The 16,453-nt window shown below is 39.1% G+C and overlaps 1 protein-coding gene across 4 annotated transcripts in view; it reads right to left on the reverse strand.

Annotated features, from left to right (window-relative positions):
- The window catches only part of nrcama (neuronal cell adhesion molecule a), an 87,686-nt gene extending 80,069 nt beyond the window's left edge, over positions 1–7,617 (reverse strand). For all 4 annotated transcript variants that reach the window (XM_088348681.1, XM_088348683.1, XM_088348682.1 and 1 more), the window contains exon 1: positions 7,409–7,617. The gene's annotated coding sequence lies outside the window, so the exon portion shown is untranslated. The remainder of the gene's footprint in view (positions 1–7,408) is intronic.
- Between the last annotated feature and the right edge of the window lie 8,836 nt (positions 7,618–16,453).

Here is a 16,453-nt window from a genome sequence, read left to right on the forward strand (position 1 = left end):
CCAAGATAATTTGTCAGGGCTCAGTCCAAGAGGGCGGGAGGAGAGGAAGACCGAAAAAGAACTGGGCCGACTACATTAAGGAACGGACTGGTGTTAACTTTACCACCACCCAAGAACAAACCAGGGACCATCGACAGTGGAGAAAGCTGTCCAGAGTTGCGTCCATATTGGTACCCCGATGACCCATGTGGTTAAGGGATCCGGAAACCAGGAATGTTTCAAATTACCTTATCTTTCAAGCAAGAGGAGTAAATGACGAATCATAAATCATATAAGGACAAATAAAACAAAAACACTTGGACAAGCATGACGTCACTGTCCACAACTTCTTTGCCCCAGTTCCTCATACGCAATGTTTTCTGCCCTGAACAGCTCTGCTAAAACGCAGATAGGAGTCGTGGAAAGTAAAGAATAAAGGCTATTTGACATTGTGAACACATATCTAATAGACAAATTATTAAACTCTTAACTTTTTGAAGAGCGCCATTTTCAAATCAAAGGTGTTTTTTAGACCAAAACAAACCACACATAAAACCTGCTATTACTGCAAGTGTCCAACAGATGGCACTAATGCACCATTAGTGACCAAGGAACGGTCGACATTGACGATAAAAAATAGGGGTTGCTTGATTTTTTTTTGGTAGTCTTCATAGAAAATATGTGTTTCGTAATTTGTAAGAAACCGGCGTTGTATATTATGCAAGAATCATAGCATTTAGTTGCACTGTGGTATTGAATGCAGAAAGTAGTTGTTGTTGTCTTTCTTTCTACCTGTATGTCTTAATCTTTCTTTCTGTACATCTCTCTTTCTGTGTTCCTTCTTGTTCATGGCATGTCGAGGGCTACATATATGCTTTCTAGTCAGAAAGGAATAAAAAATGTGTCCCATTGCTGCCCTGTTGGAATGAGACTGGGAGGTCGCTGGTTCGCGCCTCGGCCGAGACATACCTAATTGGTATAATGGCGGCGCCCTCTGTTGGCTGCGGCTGCATCGACTCGCTACAACGGGTCAGGTGTATCGACATTTCGTTCTGTGTACATTGTTACAAAGAATGACAATACAAAGGAAATTATTATTATTATTATTTTTATTATGGTGACCCGTCGAATCTGGGTTCCATTTATACGGTCTTTTTAAGAAATTCCTTGAGCCAGGTAGATCTAAACTGACTTAATCAAACCAAATCAGTATTTTGTATTTCAGGATGGCACAACTCCGAAGTCAGGGTTACATACAGCGCTTATCGAACCTCCTTTGTGAAATGGGCCCCAGTACAATAATGACCTAAATATTCAATTGGGCACAATGATCATCAAGGCTGATTGGCTAACAAGCTTGTCATGTGATCCAGGCCCCTTGATAAGGCACAACTCTTTAATAGTGTCTTTGACCCAGATCCTTGCGAATAATTTGAGTGTCGTGCAGAAAGTGTTATTTTAGGACTACCCTATAAATCATGAAACCCAGATTCATCATCTAATCTGATTGATGGCTCTAATGCAGGGGTGTCAAACTTGTTTGAACTTGGGGGCCACATGGCAAAAAAAATAGTCTCACAGAGGGCAGGCTAGTAGAATAAAGGCAGAGAGAAAGATAGAGAGAGTGAGTGAGAGAGAGAGAGAGAGAGAGAGAGAGAGAGAGAGAGAGAGAGAGAGAGAGAGAGAGAGAGAGAGAGAGAGAGAGAGAGAGAGAGTGAGAAATAGACTGAGAAAGAGAATGAGAGAAAGAGAGAGAGATAGAGAGAAAAATGAAGACAGCGAGAAATTGAGAAAGAGAAAGGAAGATAAAAAAAAGAGAGAAAGAAAATGAGACACAAATAGAAAGAAATATTGAATAGAAAATGGCAGAGAGAAAGAGCATAGGGAGAAGGACATAAAAAGAAACAGAAAGAGAGTGGGAGAAAGAGTTCAAAGGCAATACTCAAGTATGTTAAAACAAAGTTAATTTATCTTTAAAGGTGTGGTGCATCATTCGAGGTGTCATTGAAAAGAGAATGTTTCCTTTATCAAGTATGTGTGAGCCTTTTAGTGTTCCTTGTGGCGTACCACAGGGCTCAGTTCTTGGTCCCCTTATTTGAGCAATTATTTGCTTCCGTTAAGTGATATTCCCATGTTGTAACAATGACAATAAAGGCATATTCTATTCTATTCTATATTATTCAATGTAATAGCACCCAAAATGACTCGGTGAAAAATGTAGGGTCACATTTAACCTTAATATGTCTTTCCAGTTACACATTAAGAATATTACTAAAACAGCTTATTTCCATCGTCGCAACATATCAAAAATGTGCTAAAATGTGCCCTACGCTGTCCCAGTCTAATGTTGAGATTATAATTCTTACATTTGCCGTCTTGACTTGAGAATTCCTAACTGAATTCTAAGAGTCCTTATTATTATTTCCCACCACATCTATCTGCTTTTGTCTTACTTTTAACCATGGAACCATATTAGGTAGGAGGAATGTCAGTGGGGGAGGTTGGAGAATGACTTGATGTAACCACAGTTTTTGTCAGTGTAGCATGAAAATGGTGAAAGTAAAAAAGGCCGGTTTCAAATACAGTCCAAACATCAACCCAAACCCAAAAAACATGAAAAAACAAGGAGCTTGAGAGAGGCTGCAATAATGACACAAGCCAGAAGATGGCGTCAGCAAGCAAAACAGCTTAAATTCCTTTCGCTTTAATAACAAACTAACCATGAAAAAATGACCACACTTAGCAAAGGCCTTTTACAATGCAAGTGTGGCTTGTCCCCTCAGGTAAATCGTCCTGCCTCCGGTCGTACTTCAGACATGTCCCGTAACACCGCTTGTGATCACAGCTCCACGTCAACTTGTTTTATTACTCTTGTTCAGCTTTAAGCAGGGTTTGTACACTTTTTTCATGGCCAAATTCCAGCACTTTCAATGCCATTTTTTTCTAGTACCTTCAAAGGAAGCAATCCAGCAGCCATTTAAAGAACGCTTTTTTGGTCGACTTTGATGACTAAATTACGTTGCTATCTTGCTGCTAGCAGATACTTTTTTTACGCTTCCTATTTATGATCTATTCTTGTCAATGGGCTTCTATAAAGTGACGTGAAATTTGCCACATGTCACACTTGTTTACAAACACAGAAAGGGTTCTGAAAGTTATAATTGAGTTCAATACAAAAGACAAACAAAGAATTAAAGTACTGTAGGTATTAAAACCGAAAAATGAGCCAAATTTGGTCTCATTTGAATTATATTGATTTCCTCGGAGCAGAATGCATTCAATCTTTAAATCTTAGAAACTGCTGATTTTTTGCTTTTTGTTTTACCTATTTTAATTTTTATTTTTTACATGTTTTTTTCTGAATCTGTATCAAAATTGCTTAATAGAATCGTAAATAGGTATTTTTTGCATTTTATCATGGCTTTGTAGAGTTACTATCTTTAATTTTTATTTCATTGTTTTGGATTTTCAGGGATTTTGTGTTGTTGTTTGACTTTGGATCTGTTCAGTTTGTCGAAAGCTAAATTTGTTTTATATTTAGAAAATAATTTTGTGGATCTGTTAATAATCTACTTTTTAATTTATACTTCATTTGATTTTCGGGGATCCCTGCAAAACATGAAATTACTAAATACTAAATCATTGTTCAATGTTTTATCATTATTGATAATATATCATTTATATATCATTTAAAAAATATCTAAGGAGTCGTTTGGGAGCCAAACAAACCAACTATTCTCAGTGAGATGAGCTAAAAGAGCCAGTTCTCTAAATAGAGCTGTCCTTTTGGGTACGACCAGTAGGAAGCAATACAGCTACACATAAAGCCATGACAAGCCACCAGAGCTGGTGTGTCAGTGTCATTTTCACTCCTTTATTTTAATCATTTTTCTTCATTTATTGCGTGGTCGATATAGTCAGACTGCCCAAAAACATGACAATAGCAACAATTTCAAGCACTTCACCCAAAATTCAAGCATTTTCAAGGATTCCCAGCACCAGTAAGAAACTGTTTACTGTACTGTTTTGCTTGCCTACTAACTGAAAAACGAATTGAAATCAAACACATAAAATCATCCGGGTTATAATTGTCTTCTGTAAATCTATCAATTATCCATCTCAAGAGGTAGCCATTTTGTTGGGTTCGAGCAACAGCTCACCAGTTTTGAAAATCCAAGATGTGATTGGTGGTTATGTGAGCAACCGTGATGGCGTTTTCTGTGGCAAAATGGCCGCCCCCTCGCCAAAACTGACCCACTGTGCTACTAACTAGTACCTAGTACTTTACAAAAGCAACATTGGAGTACTTTACTTAGACCAGCAACATGTTCGTTGAAGATTTTTCCCGAGTCGCTCCTCATGAATTTATTATCCGATGTTTTCGAGAATCGAAACAAATAATTGCACGTATATACGGTAGGGTAAAAAGGGTTCGAGTTTTAAAAATGAGTTAATAAATTTGGATGAATATTAGACTTGTGAGGGTCATCGAAACAAAGGATTTTTACCTCAAAATGGACACCGCTGCAGATAAAAAGTCAAGAGGGCTGTTTCAAAATAGTTCTACTGGTAACCCAAACTACCTTATATATAACATTCCTCGTTTTGGGGTGTAATATAATCTAAAATAACATGATCATCAACTGGTCATCAGTGCTTATCCAGGGATTCAAATTTTGCTAAAGACTGAAAAAAGAACCAATCTGGCCCTTCCTGACAGGCCAGTTTTGGCCCACAGGCCATATGTTAATCACAGGGTTGGGTAGGGTTACTTGATTACTTTCAATTACTTTTGGATTATTCCAATACCAAATATGCTAATAAAAGACAAAATAAACTAAATATGAATAAAATCATGACTCACAACATGTGGTAAGCTTTCTCTCCTGGCTTTGATCTTTATGATCTCCGGCAAAACTAACATAAAATGAAAATAAATCCAAACGGCTTGCCAACATCATTTTTCCCGTTCCATGTATTCCGTTACTCCCCAAGCTTGCACAAGATTTGGTAATTTTATTCATATTTAGTTTCTTTTGTCTTTTATTTGCATATTTGGTATTGGAGTAATCCAAAAGTAATTGAAAGTAATCAAGTTAAAGTAATCCTACCCAACCCTGGTTAATCACCACCAGGCATCATAGGACACAGGTTCGAAAACGGGAGTATGTGAAGACCCCACGATGAGGTTTTAAAATATTTGGGGGGAAACATCAATATTAAATCAAAGCATTTCCTCCTTTTTCTCCTCCACAGAAAAAAATAATGGAGATAGGTTTTTTTTACGACCTATTTTTCTAGGAAAATCAGAAAAATAGTAAATATTATTTTCTTAAAAGGGACACAATGTAAAATGTAACCACTAGATGTCACAGCATTGTGTACTGCAACCAAAAACTAATGTTCTATAACAAATAGCTAATCATTTCACTTGTTTTAGGTAATCAGCTTGTACAAATATATTTACATTAAAAGGGGAAAATATTATTTCACCTAAATATTGAGACCACATAAACAGTTAAAATAGAAGAGGGGTCTTCAACAAGGCCCCAGCGGGCACAAGGTTGCCCCCTAAGGACACCTATGTAGCCTGCAAACTGGTTCTGAAAAATAATTAACCGGTGATAGGTCCTTGTGATTTTCTCGGAGATTTAATTTCAACTCTTGAGCTGCATGCGGTTATTTGGAGCTCCCTAGTGGCTCCTTGGCCTTTTAAAAAAATGTTTGATAATGGAAAAACATACTGTTTCTGTAGGAAGACAAACATTACACAAATATTTCTATTAATTTTCAATTAATATAGATGTATACAGCATGCGTTGCCTTTTCTTATACGACTTATATTTATAAGCTTATATTTTTTTTGTAGTTCCAGACATAAGGTTGTTTTTTGGGGGTGGCAATATGGCGCATACAACATTTTGGGTTGCCAACCCCTGTTTTAGTGGTTGATGGAGCCTATTTTAACCCTACTTCTAATATGCAAAACTTGGTAATAACTTAGTAATAACATTGACAAGAAGTAGCTCAGTTTCCAAATGTTGGATATCCCTGTCACAAATTACAGTTAAGCGAAATATTACAACATGAATAAGTAGAACGAGGACAAAGAAAATTAATTATCTGTAAAATATGTATTTATGTATGTTATACAATTTGATTGTGAGTAAAGCATTGTTTAAGAGAAGGGCTTGTCTCAAACAGAAGAACGAGGTACGGTTTAGAACAGGGGTCCCAAAATGACAGCCCAGGAACCGATTGCGGCCCACGAGATGACAGTTTGAGGACCCGAACTTGATCCGACATTTTAAAGGGACAGTGTGTATTATTGAGATCCTCCAATGGTAAAAAAAAAAAGTAATTCACTAAAATATATATATTGATCTTCAAAAATAAGAAAACCACATGAACTATGCATGTTTTTAAAATATTTGTAGCTTGAGAAATTTGCATTTAATTGACATAACATGAGCTAATTGCCAACTTGCTGCCAAGGGTATCTCAAACAATCAAAATTGCATTCCCTTCTATTTTTCCTTCTTTCTTTTTGTTCTCCTTTATTTCATCTTTTTTCCATTATTTTATATTTTTCTAGTTTTTTTTTCTTTTTTCTTTCTTTTGCTCAATTTTTCCTTTTTCTTATTTTTCATTTATTTTTTCTTCCTTCTCATTTTTTCTTTTCTGTTTCATTTCATTGTGAAAGACTGGGCAGACAAATTAGAAGCAAAATCGTGCATATTGGTCACTTTAAGCCTCTGTAGTGTTTTCCTTGTACATAATACAGCAACATCTAGTGGTCAAATAATACACACTGTCCCTTTAATGTAAGTGTGGTGCATGCAAATTATGGATTCATTTATTACTGATTGGTTGATTTTCATTATAATTCTTAGTGTTTTTATGTTTGCCTCTTGTATTTTGCAGCACTGAAAACAATTGAATATGTTTTTAAGAAAACCTGATTTTGCTTAACCCCACTCAGACCCTAGTTCCAGGACCCCAAGTAAATGGAGTTCGAGACCCCCTGGTTTAAAAGGTTAAAAAGCATGATATATGAAGGCCCATGTGGCTCAAATCTGCACCATCTGCGTGGATAATCGCACTGACGGCGTCGCCGGCGGATGTGCTTGCACCTCGGGCCCGTATGCACCGGCCGGCCCACAACAATGAAGCCAAGAGCGGCTGCCGCTGCTGCAAGTGCACTGCCAAACACTTGGTGCGCACACATGAAAAAGCATCCCCATCCCCTTCAAGGATAGCAATGCAACGCCTTTCATCCCAAAAGATGCAGCGGCGCTCACGAGAATCACGAAGCATCATGAATAAATAACAACAATCCCAGTCTCCATATTGCTTGAATCACACTGCAGCATCCGTGCCCGGTAAGACGCCACGTTCTATTTAATAAAAGAATGGCGATCAAACTCACAGCGGTGCAAACGCGATGCGGCGTCCTCCGTTCTCGAATCCGCCGAGATGCGTTGGCAAAGCCGGCGAAGGTGACAATCGTGATATTGGCAACGATTGGGGATAATGGTTCTGGTGGCGGTGAGGGAGCACGTCCGGGCAGCCTCCTGCGTCCGCTCCTCTCGCCCACTGCAGCAGCACACTGTAGTTCTCACCTCCAGTGATCCTCCGCTCGTCCCCGCAGCCTCCCCCTCTTACTCCCCCTTCCTCCCCTCGCTCTTCCAACTCAGCCAAAACCCGGAGCGGAGATCGTCTATAACATGAAGACTGCTTCTCCTCTTGGTAAAAGTGCGGTCGCGGTACTTTTAAAAGGATTCCTCTTATAAAAGACAAAGTGTATGGACTAACTTCCTGTATTTGTGGTGTACTGCAGGCGTGATATTAGGTTTGGAGCAGAGGTCTCCAACTTGCGTCCCAGGAGCCAACTGCAGCCCTCAGCGTGATAGTTTGAGGCCCATGCCTTTATATGAACGTCAAAAGGACAGCATGTATTATTTGACTAATAAATGTTGCTGTATTGTCTCATGCAGCCCAAGCAAGTGTTAAAACGCACAAAGAAGAACAAAAAAAGAAACAATTTTCTACTGTCGTTTTTCCCCAACGTTTTTGTTTTGTCGGACACCCGTAGAAGCAAGATGGCAAATAATTATGATAGCTATCTCTAGGTGAAGCTTATGTTAAGTAAAATACATGGAAATGTCTCTAGTATTTAAGAAATCCTCATTCATATGATACTTCAAGTATTTCTGCTAAGTATTCAACTCTGCTGTTGCCCTTGGGTCAAAATGACCCGCTACATTACTGTGAAAACCCCAGAAAAAAAATCCCTACATGATACTAAATTTTATATTTTAGGATTTTTCTAACATTTGTCCAAATTGTAGAAACATTAAAATGTTGTTTTTATTTACATTTGCATATAACTGTATAAAAAGTACAAAGATGTACTTCAAAATGAGGAAATCAGAAGGGATAATTCAATATTTTTTTTCAGATGAATTACATTTTCAACCACTAGGCAGCACTGAATAATGCACACCGTCCCTGCAAGTGCAACACTAGTGAATAGTGGATCCATTTATTATAAATAGACTGATTTTGTGTCTAAATGTTTTTACTCTTACTTTGTTTAGGAGTTTAAAAAAATATGTATCTGAGTGGAATGTTTAATCAGAACATTTTTGTGTACCAGCCTCACCCAGACCCCAGCTCCAGTGGCCCCTAAGTCAGTTGAGTTTATCACCCCTGGTTTAGAGCTTTAGGGGGGCTGAACACTCAGAGCGTCGGGCGTCTTCTTTTTACAATGCATGGGAAAGTGTGTATTTAGTGCGCCCTAGTGGTACAGAAAATAATTCATAGAAAAAAAATTCTATGGGGAAAAACATCATAGGTAGAGAAATCTGAATTTCCTTTTCATTGTGGAATCCCTACCTAGAGGTCATCGCCGTCTTTGTCTGACAACTCGCTGCTACGCTCTGCCCTGTGGCACGAGTTTTTGTTCGCATTAGATGATACAGTGCCATCTAGTGGTCAAATATAACACGCTGGGGCTTTAGAGTGATTAAGAATCATTCAACACTGTTTCGCGAGTGGCATTTCCCATTTGTCAACATCATATTACACTTTGTCGTTAGCAGAAACTCTTATTACTACGATTCGATGCATCTAAAATGAAAACTAATAACTGTTGATGATAACAAAGTCATGGTTTTGGGTGGTACCATCGTGGTTCAACATAACCATTGTATAACATACTCTTACCGTAATCCACCAGAGCCTCCAAAGACTCTGCCTCTGCCGCAATTGACAGTAGCCTTGCAAAAGAGGAGCAGGAAGGGGGTGAGAGCGGAGTTAGGAATCAAACAGACTGAACCATTTCAAGGCAGTGGAGTATTGCTACGCAGATGACACTCCATTGCTACGCAGATGACACTTAACTCTATCTCCCGATGGAGGAATCTGCCACACTAAACTGTGGAAATTTGGAGGCCTGCCTCACTGAGATAAAAGAGTGGATGTCACTCAATTTCCTGCGTCTTAACTCTGAAAAGACTGAAATGTTAGTTATTGGTCCATCTAAGTCCCGTGACTTATTCTCTAAAACCGCTGTGAACATCGACTATTGCCACATCACACAGAGCGGTTCACTTAAAAACTTAGGTGTCATATTTGACCCCGATCTGTCCTTTCAAACACATGTGAAGAAAATTACTAGAACCGCTTTCTTCCATCTCCGTAACATTGCTAAAATTCGTCCTATACTTTTTCAGTCGGATGCGGAAATCATAATTCACGTGTTTGTTACCTCCCGTCTCGATTACTATAATGCACTACTTTCCGGTCTCCCGATGACCAGACTCAAGAGTCTTCAGCTGGTACAAAATCCTGCAGCGAGGCTTTTAACTAGGACAAAAAAGTACGATCACATCACCCCAATTTTGGCTAAGCTGCATTGGCTCCCTGTTAGCCTAAGATGCGATTTTAAGGTTCTCCTATTACTATACACAATCATACATGGACTCTCCCCCTCATATCTTTCAGATCTGATTTCCCCCTATGTCCCGGCCCAAAGCCTTCGTTCCGAGAGCGCCGGTCTCCTGGTGATCCCAAGAGCCAAGAAGTGTTCTGCTGGTTCGAGAGCGTTCTCCATCCGGGCACCGGTGTTGTGGAATGCTCTTCCCCCTGAGAGCCGATCTGCTGCCTCAGTGGACATGTTTAAGTCTAAGCTTAAAACTCACTTCTACTCTATAGCATACGAATAACCTAAACTTCTTATAAGTAATAACTTGTGAAGCCCTTTGAGACTATTTGTGATTAAGGGCTATCCAAATAAAAATGACTTGACTTTTTCATATGCTGCGTAGTCCACATTTTTGATTTGTTTTCCTTGTTTCTTTATCTAGTGTTTTTCATCATATTTAAAGCTATCCTGCTTTTCTTAAGGAATAGAGTTTTAAAAATGCTATATTTTTGGGGGACTCTTGGGTTCAATTTAGGGGTGCTCGAGCACCCTCAAAAAAGGGTTGATTACGCCCAGGGCGTTCTGCAAAGTTACATCTAAGAGTGATCAATAATTATGAGACTTTGGTATACTGTATCAGTAAACAGCGTTATCGCCGCCATATAAGGCACAAGCTGGTAGTGCAGCAATCCAAACCGACAGTGTCCAGGTTTACATGGAGCAGACCAGTACTTTTGGTACCGGGTCGCACAGAAAGTAATAAAAGTTTCCTTATTTTAGAAAAAAGTTGCCTTATCTTTATGCTTACATGTATGATGCACATTTTATTTTACTCACAATTTCATTTGAAAGAATGGATACGCGTTATAGCCTAAACAAGGTTTTATGGTAGTATGTTATCTTTAAATGGATAGTGTGTAATATGTTGTGCATCCTAGTGGTACAAAAAACTTTCATACGGTAAAAAAACCATTGATTTGAATACCAGGCAAAAATTCATGAACTATCACAAATTTTTCATTTTTATAAAAAATCAACGGTAGAGAAATTTGTATTTCCGTGCCTAGAAGTTGCCAGCATGTTTGTCTGGCATCCGTTCACCACGCTATGCACTCTGGCACTGGCCCTGGCCCTCGCTCGCATCTGATAACACAGTGACATTTAGTGGTCAAATATTACACACCGTGGCTTTAAGGACGACTCTCTGTTTTGTATATTCTCTAACTGTTACCCGTGGTACCAGACAAAGACAAATGTTAGCATAACAGTCACAATAGTGCAATGACAAGATCAATTTCCCTATGTCATTTACCATGGGAATAAAACCGTTAAGAGCAGCCCTAAACTCAACCCAAGCACCCTAAGAAATACTAGCATTTTAAAAACTCTTTTCATGAATAAAAGTCCGGATAGGTTAAATATGATGAAAAACGCTAAGTTTTTAAAAAGTAAAAACAAAAATGTGAACAATGCAGCATCAAAAATACTGTACTCCACTGCCTTGAAATAGTTCAGTCCATTTGATTCCTAGTACCGTTCTCGCCCTCCTCTCCACTTCTCTTACGCTCGGCTAGTGTCACTTGCTGCATAGCGGCAGAGTCTGTGAAGTCTACAGCGTATCACTTTAAGACCATTTTATGTTATACAGTGACTATGTTGTCTTTACCCAGCCAGACCTTCTGGTTGTCCAGCACCTCTAAAGCTCTGAACCTACAATCATCCCTGTCATCTACATCGCTAGTGTTTTTGTTATTGCACAGTGGATTTAGGCTTTTGTTTTTGTTTCTTATCACTATCATTATTATGCAGCTGGGCCACAGGAATTAAACTGACATTAAACAGGACCGTGGTACAGAGAGGTTTAGAGACCCTTACGTTAGGCCATTCAGACTCAAATCAAAATACAGTAGATGTCCTCTTGTAAACCAGTGTGCTTTAATGTCTCCGTTTAAAAATAACAATAATAATAATAATATTAATTCGTGTTTTGCAGCAATGAGCTACTGAATAGGCAAAATTAAAAAATTAATGGCAAATCGCGTCTGAATGAGAATGAACGTGAATGAATGTGGATTTAGGCATATTCATTATTTGGGTTCCTGGATTACAACTTTGTTTTTGGGTGATAAAAACAAAACAATCCTATTCCTGCTACTTTGACATGGATCCGATTTGATAATAATCCCATAGATCAGGTCATCCATACTAAAACATCATGCCATATTATTATCTCATTTCATGTAACTTTGAGTGTTTCTACTGTATGTATGCATGTAAACAAAAGGTGGAATTTTCAAAAACATATTTTCAAACAACAAAAATCACCATGACACCTCTTCCTTTGGTTAATCACCATATTTAATCAAATTTATAAATGATTGTTAGGTAATGATCAATGATATGAAGGTTTGTGCCGAAGCATTGTAGTAGAATGGGCAAATGTTGTGTTCTTATGACAATCACATTGAATAGCCCAAAAAATATCCATCGGTCCATTTAGTCATGCCTATCTGTGGTCAGGTCGTGGGGGTGGAATCCTCAGCATGGAAGTCCAGACGACCCTACCCCCAGCCACTTCGTCGAGCTCATCCAGCAGGACCCTGAGGTGTTCCCAGGCCAGGTTACATACATAGGCAGGCGTCCTGGGGGTGTCTAGACCAGGTAGTCGAGCAACCTCAACTGACTCCTCTCAATGCGAAGAAGCGGCAGCTCTGCTCAGACTGCTTCCCGGATGGCCGATTTTCTCACCCTATCTCTAGGGAAGAGCCCAGACACTATCAAATAAAGTTGTTTTTGTGTGTATGCAGGTGTGTGTGTGTGTGTGTGTGTGTGTGTGTGTGTGTGTGTGTGTGTGTGTGCAGACAAGAAATATGTTGGGCAACACTACCGTGCCAAACTCCTCTGCTGATGTGCTGACAGGGTTGTTTCGTCTCCTTTTCGACACATTCCCACTCCTAATCTCAACCTACCTCTCGCAATCAAACTCATCATTTACAAGATGCCAATGTAAACTTTCATTTTATTTTTCCGGAGTTGGTCCTACTTGACAACGAACAGACACCTGTTTTAGAATTGTTACTGTTTATACAGAATGTTTCCTTTGTGAGCAAATGAACTTGTACCAAGATCCTACGGCAGGGGTCTGGAACCTATGGGTTGCTAGTGATACATGGTACATCTGGCTTGGAATTAAAATAGAACCTACGCAATTAAAAGCCGCACGGCTACAAGCAAAATCAAATGTAGTACATGCACAGTCGAGACAACCCAGAACAATATAGACTAATCCACCATACCAGTGTTTTTCAACTAGTGTGCCGTGAGACCTTGTCTAGTGTGCTGCTGGAATTTGCCCAATTTTATCATTCCCAAAAAAATCAGCCCATTATTCACTATTTGTGCTACCTTCAGACAAGAAACTGTAATAGCCATCCATATCGGTAGGTGGCAGTAGATTTGTATATACTTTTTATACACTATTTAATATATTAATTATCTGCTCATGAGGAAGCACAGTACATTTAATGACTTAATTTGTTCAACAAAGCGGTATAAGATTGCACTGTAAAAAATAAAAACATAAATAAAGCACATCATTCTTTTTTATTTTAAGTATTATTTTCTTTTTTTTATGTACTAATTATTTGCTCAGTACAGTACAGTGAAATATTTGACATTACTTTATTTTCCAACATTTTCGACGGACGGTGTGCCTCGGAACCTTTTTATAAAGAAAAGTGTACCTTGGTTCAAAAAAGGGCTGAAAGTACTGCACTATACAATTTACAGGGCACTGTTCCACTACAATTTACAGTCATGGTGTCGCAAAATCAAACCCTGTTTTGGATGTAAATTGCCAAACAGTTCTCTAAAAGGAAGCTCATTCAACAATCTCTGTTCATTGTTGAGGCACTTTATAATGAAAAGCCAGAAAATAAACCGTAAATAACCCAAATCTCTATCAAAGTAACCAGAACAATTTGATTAGGCGAGCGGTAGGAATGGGCGGGGCTACAAGCACAGTGCGTGTATTCCCTCTCTTCGCGCTGGGCCGTCTGCACTAATGCCAAATATGATGGTACCCTCGTTTGCAGTATTTTGTGAGTTTTACAAATAACTTTCCTCAAATCCTTTTTTGAAACCAATATTTAGGGAAAAAATGACGATCAAATTGAGCCTCAACACTCTGAGGTAACTGCGGGAAGTCATGTGCTGAAGAATAAGCTTTTGTCTAGAAGGTGGGTTTGGCATTTTTTTTTTTAATTTTGTTCTAAAATATATGGTGTTGCTTTGTCCCCCCCAAAAATCCATCCATCCATCCATCCATTATCCTTATATTTAGACATAAAAGCGGAGCTATCTATAAAATGCAATTAATAGGGAAGATGAAGGGGCAGCAGTAGCTTAGGAGGTAGAGCGCTCGTCTTGGGATCAAGGGATCCTAGTTCGGATCCCGGCCCGTCTGTGTTACATGTCGAAGTGTCCTTGGGTAAGACACTGAACCCCTAATACCCCCAATAAGCAGGTTAGCGCCTTACATGGCTGCAAGGCCGCTATTGGGAAATATGGAGCACATTGTAAAGCGCTTTGGGAAGTCATTGACTTCAAAAGCGCTATATAAATGTAGATCATTTTATTTTATTTCATGAAGGGGTAGGGAAAATAAGCATCTGTTTCCTACTACCCCTTTTCGAACATCCATCCATTATCTGCACCGCTTATCCTCAGTAGGGTCGCCGGGGTGCTGGAGCCCATTCCAGCGATCTTCAGGCAGTGGACAAGGGACACCCTCAACTGGTTGCCAGCCAGTCGCAGGGCAGGCAGAGACAGACAATTCGCTCGCTCCTTCACACCTAGGGACAATTTGGACCGGCCAATTAACCCACGCAAGCACAGGTAGAACATGCAAACTCCACACAGGAGGTTCAATCTCATGACCTCAGAACTGTGCCATACATGCGCTAACCACTGCGCTGCCGTGCTGCCCCTTTTCACCTCAAATAATGTCAAAATCTACTCAGCATTTTTGTTTTCGGTTTGAAATATTAATTAAAAGTGGTACACTTTTTATTTTGTTGCTGAAAACTAAGTAGTTAAGGCCAAATGAAGCACATATTGCACATTGATAAAACAAAGTGTTGCAGTTGCTAGGAAACGACATGAGACAATTCTGCCATGCTTTTTTTCCCCTTTTCACTCCAAGCAAAAAGCGTGGGAGGGAAAGACAGCTCCTGCCACTTCGCACCACTACGAAAGGAAGAATGTGTGCCTGTGTAACTTTGTCACGCCTTGTAATATAAACAAAGCCCAGTAAGGCCAACTAGTTGACCACAGCCATACCACCTTTTTTATGGATCAATTCATTTATAAGCAACTTCCAGGCCAATTTTCCAGTATCATTGATTGAAAAAAATCTGGTGTGAATCATGTATTTTGCCGAGGTACAAATATATCTGTGATTTACATATTTGATTTTTAATCTTTGCTCTACATTTATCAAGACATATGATATTTAGATATTGGGGAAATTGTGAATATATTTGTGGATCTTAACAATACATGTGTGAATATAGGTGTCACTAGGAATGCTACCTTACTTTTAACATGGGCTTTAATGAATATAATTGATACAGAATCCTGGCTCTAATACACATTTCATAGTGCCATGCTTAGGAGCAGCATTTAGCAAACGGTTGGCAAAAGAAAAAACAGTTAAGTTAGGCATCTCCCTGAGTGGAGAGAACTGACTCTCACTGTTAAGAAATGGATCTATTCTGTGCACTTAACAAATCCACACAACATAGTTTTTATCTTTATTTTTCGAGCCATCCTTAAATAAAACTGCAAACTCCGAGCTATCCCAGTGATTTACGTGTTCTGATGATCTTTCCTAATGCACCTGTAGAAGGCGATGACACTTTGGATGGCAACGCCATACAAAGCACTGCCATCACAGCTTCTGTGTTTTAGCCGACTTTATTATTTCATCTTTTTTCCCCCCTTAGTTTAATGTGTGCTCTGTCGAGTCAGACTGCTAAGAAACGTGTCGAGAATTTCAAGCATTTTCCTCACCCTAAAAACACAATTAAATTCAAGTATTTCCCAGGTTTCAAGCACACATACAAACCCTGAATCTCCCTTTGGATTTTAACTTCCTGCATAGGCCTGAATGGCAGTGCTTAAATGATTGGGACTTCGCTTGGCCTGTTAAAAAAATGTGGAATTTTACACAAATTGTGCGACATTGTGTATTATATGCAGTATTGGCACATACCTCTGTGCTACTCAACTAGTCCGACTTGAGGGTACACCCTCCAACCCTAATAACAAGCTGCGATCTAAATCAAGAAAAAAAATCAACTTCTCCAATTTATCAGATGAAAGGTTTTTGCACTTCAATGCAGAAAGAGGAAAATATTTGTACCTTTTTACCCCAAAAAACAAAATGACAAGCAAAACCAAAACGGCTTCAAGTACAGTATATACTGGCCATACAAGCCTAAATCTCAAAAAAGCGAAGCCTTAAAACTGCTTTAAAATAGCCTC

Source organism: Urocampus carinirostris, chromosome 11, assembly GCF_059441175.1.
Source record: "Urocampus carinirostris isolate Australia breed hairy pipefish chromosome 11, RoL_Ucar_1.0, whole genome shotgun sequence".
NCBI classification, from domain to species: Eukaryota; Metazoa; Chordata; class Actinopteri; order Syngnathiformes; family Syngnathidae; genus Urocampus; species Urocampus carinirostris.